Source organism: Lasioglossum baleicum, unplaced genomic scaffold (genome assembly GCF_051020765.1).
Source record: "Lasioglossum baleicum unplaced genomic scaffold, iyLasBale1 scaffold0034, whole genome shotgun sequence".
Classification (NCBI taxonomy): Eukaryota; Metazoa; Arthropoda; class Insecta; order Hymenoptera; family Halictidae; genus Lasioglossum; species Lasioglossum baleicum.
In genome coordinates, this window is record NW_027469094.1 from 726,555 (window position 1) to 736,271 (window position 9,717).

Sequence of the window (9,717 nt, forward strand, 5' to 3'; positions counted from 1 at the left end):
GATCGGTGTCGTCCGCGAACTGGTATACACTACCTTCTTAGCCATGAGGCCGAGATGGGACTGATCGATGTCGTCCCGTACTGGTATACACTACCTTCTTAGCCATGAGGCCGAGATTGGACTCACCGGTGTCGTCCCCGAACTGGTATACACTACCTTCTTAGCCATGAGGCCGAGATGGGACTGATCGGTGTCGTCCGCGAACTGGTATACACTACCTTCTAAGCCATGAGGCCGAGATGGGACTGATGGGTGTCGTCCCGAACTGGTATACACTACCTTCTTAGCCATGAGGCCGAGATTGGACTCACCGGTGTCGTCCCCGAACTGGTATACACTACCTTCTTAGCCATGAGGTCGAGATGGGACTGATCGGTGTCGTCCGCGAACTGGTATACACTACCTTCTCAGCCATGAGGCCGAGATGGGACTCAACGGTGTCGTCCCGGAACTGGTATACACTACCTTCTTAACCATGAGGCCGAGATGGGACTGATCGGTGTCGTCCCGAACTGGTATACACTACCTTCTTAGCCATGAGGCCGAGATTGGACTCAACGGTGTCGTCCCGGAACTGGTATACAGTACCTTCTTAGCCATGAGGCCGAGATGGGACTGATCGGTGTCGTCCGCGAACTGGTATACACTACCTTCTTAACCATGAGGCCGAGATGGGACTGATCGGTGTCGTCCCGAACTGGTATACACTACCTTCTTAGCCATGAGGCCGAGATTGGACTCACCGGTGTCGTCCGCGAACTGGTATACACTACCTTCTTAGCCATGAGGCCGAGATGGGACTCACCGGTGTCGTCCCCGAACTGGTATACACTACCTACTTAACCATGAGGCCGAGATGGGACTGATCGGTGTCGTCCCGAACTGGTATACACTACCTTCTTAGCCATGAGGCCGAGATTGGACTCGCCGGTGTCGTCCCCGAACTGGTATACACTACCTTCTTAGCCATGAGGCCGAGATGAGACGGATCGGTGTCGACCGCGAACTGGTATACACTACCTTCTTAGCCATGAGGCCGAGATGGGACTGATCGATGTCGTCCCGTACTGGTATACACTACCTTCTTAGCCATGAGGCCGAGATTGGACTCACCGGAGTCGTCCCCGAACTGGTATACACTACATTCTTAGCCATGAGGCCGAGATGGGACTGATCGGTGTCGTCCGCGAACTGGTATACACTACCTTCTTAGCCATGAGGCCGAGATGGGACTGATGGGTGTCGTCCCGAACTGGTATACACTACCTTCTTAGCCATGAGGCCGAGATTGGACTCACCGGTGTCGTCCCCGAACTGGTATACACTACCTTCTTAGCCATGAGGTTGAGATGGGACTGATCGGTGTCGTCCGCGAACCGGTATACACTACCTTCTCAGCCATGAGGCCGAGATGGGACTCAACGGTGTCGTCCCGGAACTGGTATACAGTACCTTCTTAGCCATGAGGCCGAGATGGGACTGATCGGTGTCGTCCGCGAACTGTTATACACTACCTTCTTTACCATGAGGCCGAGATGGGACTGATCGGTGTCGTCCCGAACTGGTATACACTACCTTCTTAGCCATGAGGCCGAGATTGGACTCACCGGTGTCGTCCGCGAACTGGTATACACTACCTTCTTAGCCATGAGGCCGAGATGGGACTCACCGGTGTCGTCCCCGAACTGGTATACACTACCTACTTAGCCATGAGGCCGAGATGGGACTCACCGGTGTCGTCCCCAAACTGGTATACACTACCTTCTTAGCCATGAGGTCGAGATGGGACTCACCGGTGTCGTCCCCGAACTGGTATACACTACCTTCTTAGCCATGAGGCCGAGATGGGACTGATCGGTGTCGTCCCGAACTGGTATACACTACCTTCTTAGCCATGAGGCCGAGATGGGACTGATCGGTGTCGTCCGCGAACTGGTATACACTAACTTCTTAGCCATGAGGCCGCGATAGGACTCACCGGTGTTGTCCCCGAACTGGTATACAGTACCTTCTTAGCCTTGAGGTCGAGATGGGAATCACCGGTGTCGTCCCCGAACTGGTATACACTACCTTCTTAGCCATGAGGCCGAGATTGGACTCACCGGTGTCGTCCGCGAACTGGTATACACTACCTTCTTAGCCATGAGGCCGAGATGGGACTGATGGGTGTCGTCCCGAACTGGTATACACTACCTTCTTAGCCATGAGGCCGAGATTGGACTCACCGGTGTCGTCCCCGAACTGGTATACACTACCTTCTTAGCCATGAGGTCGAGATGGGACTGATCGGTGTCGTCCGCGAACTGGTATACACTACCTTCTCAGCCATGAGGCCGAGATGGGACTCAACGGTGTCGTCCCGGAACTGGTATACAGTACCTTCTTAGCCATGAGGCCGAGATGGGACTGATCGGTGTCGTCCGCGAACTGGTATACACTACCTTCTTTACCATGAGGCCGAGATGGGACTGATCGGTGTCGTCCCGAACTGGTATACACTACCTTCTTAGCCATGAGGCCGAGATTGGACTCACCGGTGTCGTCCGCGAACTGGTATACACTACCTTCTTAGCCATGAGGCCGAGATGGGACTCACCGGTGTCGTCCCCGAACTGGTATACACTACCTACTTAGCCATGAGGCCGAGATGGGACTCACCGGTGTCGTCCCCGAACTGGTATACACTACCTACTTAACCATGAGGCCGAGATGGGACTGATCGGTGTCGTCCCGAACTGGTATACACTACCTTCCTAGCCATGAGGCCGAGATTGGACTCACCGGTGTCGTCCGCGAACTGGTATACACTACCTTCTTAGCCATGAGGCCGAGATGGGACTCACCGGTGTCGTCCCCGAACTGGTATACACTACCTACTTAGCCATGAGGCCGAGATGGGACTCACCGGTGTCGTCCCCAAACTGGTATACACTACCTTCTTAGCCATGAGGTCGAGATGGGACTCACCGGTGTCGTCCCCGAACTGGTATACACTACCTTCTTAGCACATGAGGCCGAGATGGGACTGATGGGTGTCGTCCCGAACTGGTATACACTACCTTCTTAGCCATGAGGCCGAGATTGGACTCACCGGTGTCGTCCCCGAACTGGTATACACTACCTTCTTAGCCATGAGGTCGAGATGGGACTGATCGGTGTCGTCCCCGAACTGGTGTACACTACCTTCTTAGCCATGAGGCCGAGATTGGACTCACCGGTGTCGTCCCGGAACTGGTATACAGTACCTACTTAGCCATGAGGCCGAGATGGGACTCACCGGTGTCGTCACCGAACTTGTATACACTACCTACTTAGCCATGAGGCCGAGATGGGACTCACCGGAGTCGTCCCCAAACTGGTATACACTACCTTCTTAGCCATGAGGTCGAGATGGGACTCACCGGTGTCGTCCCCGAACTGGTATACACTACCTTCTTAGCCATGAGGCCGAGATGGGACTGATGGGTGTCGTCCTGAACTGGTATACACTACCTTCTCAGCCATGAGGCCGAGATGGTACTCAACGGTGTCGTCCCGGAACTGGTATACAGTACCTTCTTAGCCATGAGGCCGAGATGGGACTGATCGGTGTCGTCCGCGAACTGGTATACACTACCTACTTAACCATGAGGCCGAGATGGGACTGATCGGTGTCGTCCCGAACTGGTATACACTACCTTCTTAGCCATGAGGCCGAGATTGGACTCACCGGTGTCGTCCGCGAACTGGTATACACTACCTTCTCAGCCATGAGGCCGAGATGGGACTCACCGGTGTCGTCCCCGAACTGGTATACACTACCTACTTAACCATCAGGCCGAGATGGGACTGATCGGTGTCGTCCCGAACTGGTATACACTAACTTCTTAGCCATGAGGCCGCGATAGGACTCACCGGTGTTGTCCCCGAATTGGTATACAGTACCTTCTTAGCCTTGAGGTCGAGATGGGACTCACCGGTGTCGTCCCCGAACTGGTATACACTACCTTCTTAGCCATGAGGTCGAGATGGGACTCACCGGTGTCGTCCCCGAACTGGTATACACTACCTACTTAGCCATGAGGCCGAGATGGGACTCACCGGTGTCGTCCCCGAACTGGTATACACTACCTTCTTAGCCATGAGGTCGAGATGGGACTCACCGGTGTCGTCCCCGAACTGGTATACACTACCTTCTTAGCCATGAGGCCGAGATGGGACTCTCCGGTGTCGTCCGCGAACTGGTATACACTACCTTCTTAGCACATGAGGCCGAGATGGGGCTGATGGGTGTCGTCCCGAACTGGTATACACTACCTTCTTAGCCATGAGGCCGAGATTGGACTCACCGGTGTCGTCCGCGAAGTGGTATACACTACCTTCTTAGCCATGAGGCCGAGATGGGACTCACCGGTGTCGTCCCCGAACTGCTATACACTACCTACTTAGCCATGAGGCCGAGATGGGACTCACCGGTGTCGTCCCCAAACTGGTATACACTACCTTCTTAGCCATGAGGTCGAGATGGGACTCACCGGTGTCGTCCCCGAACTGGTATACACTACCTTCTTAGCCATGAGGCCGAGATGGGACTGATCGGTGTCGTCCCCAAACTGGTATACACTAACTTCTTAGCCATGAGGCCGCGATAGGACTCGCCGGTGTTGTCCCCGAACTGGTATACAGTACCTTCTTAGCCTTGAGGTCGAGATGGGACTCACCGGTGTCGTCCCCGAACTGGTATACAGTACCTACTTAGCCATGAGCCAGAGATGGGAGTCACCGGTGTCGTCCCCGAACTGGTATACAGTACCTACTTAGCCATGAGGCCGAGATGGGACTCACCGGTGTCGTCCCCGAACTGGTATACACTACCTACTTAGCCATGAGGCCGAGATGTGACTCACCGGTGTCGTCCCCGAACTGGTATAAACTACCTTCTTAGCCATGAGGTCGAGATGGGACTCACCGGTGTCGTCCCCGAACTGGTATACACTACCTACTTAGCCATGAGGCCGAGATGGGACTCACCGGTGTCGTCCCCAAACTGGTATACACTACCTTCTTAGCCATGAGGTCGAGATGGGACTCACCGGTGTCGTCCCCGAACTGGTATACACTACCTTTTTAACCATGAGGCCGAGATGGGACTGATCGGTGTCGTCCCGAACTGGTATACACTACCTTCTTAGCCATGAGGCCGAGATGGGACTGATGGGTGTCGTCCCGAGCTGGTATACACTACCTTCTTAGCCATGAGGCCGAGATTGGACTCACCGGTGTCGTCCCCGAACTGGTATGCACTACCTTCTTAGCCATGAGGTCGAGATGGGACTGATCGGTGTCGTCCGCGAACTCGTATACACTACCTTCTCTGCCATGAGGCCGAGATGGGACTCACCGGTGTCGTCCCGGAACTGGTATACAGTACCTTCTTAGCCTTGAGTTCGAGATGGGACTCACCGTTGTCGTCCAGGAACTGGTATACACTACCTTTTTAGCGATGAGGCCGAGATGGGACTGATCGGTGTCGTCCGCGAACTGGTATACACTACCTTCTTAGCCATGAGGTCGAGATGGGACCCACCGGTGTCGTCCCCGAACTGGTATACACTACCTTCTTAGCCATGAGCCCGAGATGGGACTCACCGGTGTCGTCCCCGAACTGGTATACACTACCTACTTAGCCATGAGGCCGAGATGGGACTCACCGGTGTCGTCCCCAAACTGGTATACACTACCTTCTTAGCCATGAGGTCGAGATGGGACTCACCGGTGTCGTCCCCGAACTGGTATACACTACCTTTTTAGCCATGAGGCCGAGATGGGACTGATCGGTGTCGTCCCGAACTGGTATACACTACCTTCTTAGCCATGAGGCCGAGATGGGACTGATGGGTGTCGTCCCGAACTGGTATACACTACCTTCTTAGCCATGAGGCCGAGATTGGACTCACCGGTGTCGTCCCCGAACTGGTATGCACTACCTTCTTAGCCATGAGGTCGAGATGGGACTGATCGGTGTCGTCCGCGAACTGGTATACACTACCTTCTTAGCCATGAGGCCGAGATGGGACTGATGGGTGTCGTCCCGAACTGGTATACACTACCTTCTTAGCCATGAGGCCGAGATTGGACTCACCGGTGTCGTCCCCGAACTGGTATACACTACCTTCTTAGCCATGAGGCCGAGATGGGACGGATCGGTGTCGTCCGCGAACTGGTATACACTACCTTCTTAGCCATGAGGCCGAGATGGGACTGATCGATGTCGTCCCGTACTGGTATACACTACCTTCTTAGCCATGAGGCTGAGATTGGACTCACCGGTGTCGTCCCCGAACTGGTATACACTACCTTCTTAGCCATGAGGCCGAGATGGGACTGATCGGTGTCGTCCGCGAACTGGTATACACTACCTTCTAAGCCATGAGGCCGAGATGGGACTGATGGGTGTCGTCCCGAACTGGTATACACTACCTTCTTAGCCATGAGGCCGAGATTGGACTCACCGGTGTCGTCCCCGAACTGGTATACACTACCTTCTTAGCCATGAGGTCGAGATGGGACTGATCGGTGTCGTCCGCGAACTGGTATACACTACCTTCTCAGCCATGAGGCCGAGATGGGACTCAACGGTGTCGTCCCGGAACTGGTATACACTACCTTCTTAACCATGAGGCCGAGATGGGACTGATCGGTGTCGTCCCGAACTGGTATACACTACCTTCTTAGCCATGAGGCCGAGATTGGACTCAACGGTGTCGTCCCGGAACTGGTATACAGTACCTTCTTAGCCATGAGGCCGAGATGGGACTGATCGGTGTCGTCCGCGAACTGGTATACACTACCTTCTTAACCATGAGGCCGAGATGGGACTGATCGGTGTCGTCCCGAACTGGTATACACTACCTTCTTAGCCATGAGGCCGAGATTGGACTCACCGGTGTCGTCCGCGAACTGGTATACACTACCTTCTTAGCCATGAGGCCGAGATGGGACTCACCGGTGTCGTCCCCGAACTGGTATACACTACCTACTTAACCATGAGGCCGAGATGGGACTGATCGGTGTCGTCCCGAACTGGTATACACTACCTTCTTAGCCATGAGGCCGAGATTGGACTCGCCGGTGTCGTCCCCGAACTGGTATACACTACCTTCTTAGCCATGAGGCCGAGATGGGACGGATCGGTGTCGACCGCGAACTGGTATACACTACCTTCTTAGCCATGAGGCCGAGATGGGACTGATCGATGTCGTCCCGTACTGGTATACACTACCTTCTTAGCCATGAGGCCGAGATTGGACTCACCGGTGTCGTCCCCGAACTGGTATACACTACATTCTTAGCCATGAGGCCGAGATGGGACTGATCGGTGTCGTCCGCGAACTGGTATACACTACCTTCTTAGCCATGAGGCCGAGATGGGACTGATGGGTGTCGTCCCGAACTGGTATACACTACCTTCTTAGCCATGAGGCCGAGATTGGACTCACCGGTGTCGTCCCCGAACTGGTATACACTACCTTCTTAGCCATGAGGTCGAGATGGGACTGATCGGTGTCGTCCGCGAACCGGTATACACTACCTTCTCAGCCATGAGGCCGAGATGGGACTCAACGGTGTCGTCCCGGAACTGGTATACAGTACCTTCTTAGCCATGAGGCCGAGATGGGACTGATCGGTGTCGTCCGCGAACTGGTATACACTACCTTCTTTACCATGAGGCCGAGATGGGACTGATCGGTGTCGTCCCGAACTGGTATACACTACCTTCTTAGCCATGAGGCCGAGATTGGACTCACCGGTGTCGTCCGCGAACTGGTATACACTACCTTCTTAGCCATGAGGCCGAGATGGGACTCACCGGTGTCGTCCCCGAACTGGTATACACTACCTACTTAGCCATGAGGCCGAGATGGGACTCACCGGTGTCGTCCCCAAACTGGTATACACTACCTTCTTAGCCATGAGGTCGAGATGGGACTCACCGGTGTCGTCCCCGAACTGGTATACACTACCTTCTTAGCCATGAGGCCGAGATGGGACTGATCGGTGTCGTCCCGAACTGGTATACACTACCTTCTTAGCCATGAGGCCGAGATGGGACTGATCGGTGTCGTCCGCGAACTGGTATACACTAACTTCTTAGCCATGAGGCCGCGATAGGACTCACCGGTGTTGTCCCCGAACTGGTATACAGTACCTTCTTAGCCTTGAGGTCGAGATGGGAATCACCGGTGTCGTCCCCGAACTGGTATACACTACCTTCTTAGCCATGAGGCCGAGATTGGACTCACCGGTGTCGTCCGCGAACTGGTATACACTACCTTCTTAGCCATGAGGCCGAGATGGGACTGATGGGTGTCGTCCCGAACTGGTATACACTACCTTCTTAGCCATGAGGCCGAGATTGGACTCACCGGTGTCGTCCCCGAACTGGTATACACTACCTTCTTAGCCATGAGGTCGAGATGGGACTGATCGGTGTCGTCCGCGAACTGGTATACACTACCTTCTCAGCCATGAGGCCGAGATGGGACTCAACGGTGTCGTCCCGGAACTGGTATACAGTACCTTCTTAGCCATGAGGCCGAGATGGGACTGATCGGTGTCGTCCGCGAACTGGTATACACTACCTTCTTTACCATGAGGCCGAGATGGGACTGATCGGTGTCGTCCCGAACTGGTATACACTACCTTCTTAGCCATGAGGCCGAGATTGGACTCACCGGTGTCGTCCGCGAACTGGTATACACTACCTTCTTAGCCATGAGGCCGAGATGGGACTCACCGGTGTCGTCCCCGAACTGGTATACACTACCTACTTAGCCATGAGGCCGAGATGGGACTCACCGGTGTCGTCCCCGAACTGGTATACACTACCTACTTAACCATGAGGCCGAGATGGGACTGATCGGTGTCGTCCCGAACTGGTATACACTACCTTCTTAGCCATGAGGCCGAGATTGGACTCACCGGTGTCGTCCGCGAACTGCTATACACTACCTACATAGCCATGAGGCCGAGATGGGACTCACCGGTGTAGTCCCCAAACTGGTATACACTACCTTCTTAGCCATGAGGCCGAGATGTGACTCACCGGTGTTGTCCCCGAACTGGTATACACTACCTTCTTAGCCATGAGGTCGAGATGGGACTCACCGGTGTCGTCCCCGAACTGGTATACACTACCTACTTAGCCATGAGGCCGAGATGGGACTCACCGGTGTCGTCCCCAAACTGGTATACACTACCTTCTTAGCCATGAGGTCGAGATGGGACTCACCGGTGTCGTCCCCGAACTGGTATACACTACCTTTTTAGCCATGAGGCCGAGATGGCACTGATCGGTGTCGTCCGCGAACTGGTATACACTACCTTCTTAGCCATGAGGCCGAGATGGGACTGATGGGTGTCGTCCCGAACTGGTATACACTACCTTCTTAGCCATGAGGCCGAGATTGGACTCACCGGTGTCGTCCCCGAACTGGTATGCACTACCTTCTTAGCCATGAGGTCGAGATGGGACTGATCGGTGTCGTCCGCGAACTGGTATACACTACCTTCTCAGCCATGAGGCCGAGATTGGACTCGCCGGTGTCGTCCCCGAACTGGTATACACTACCTTCTTAGCCATGAGGCCGAGATGGGACGGATCGGTGTCGACCGCGAACTGGTATACACTACCTTCTTAGCCATGAGGCCGAGATGGGACTGATCGATGTCGTCCCG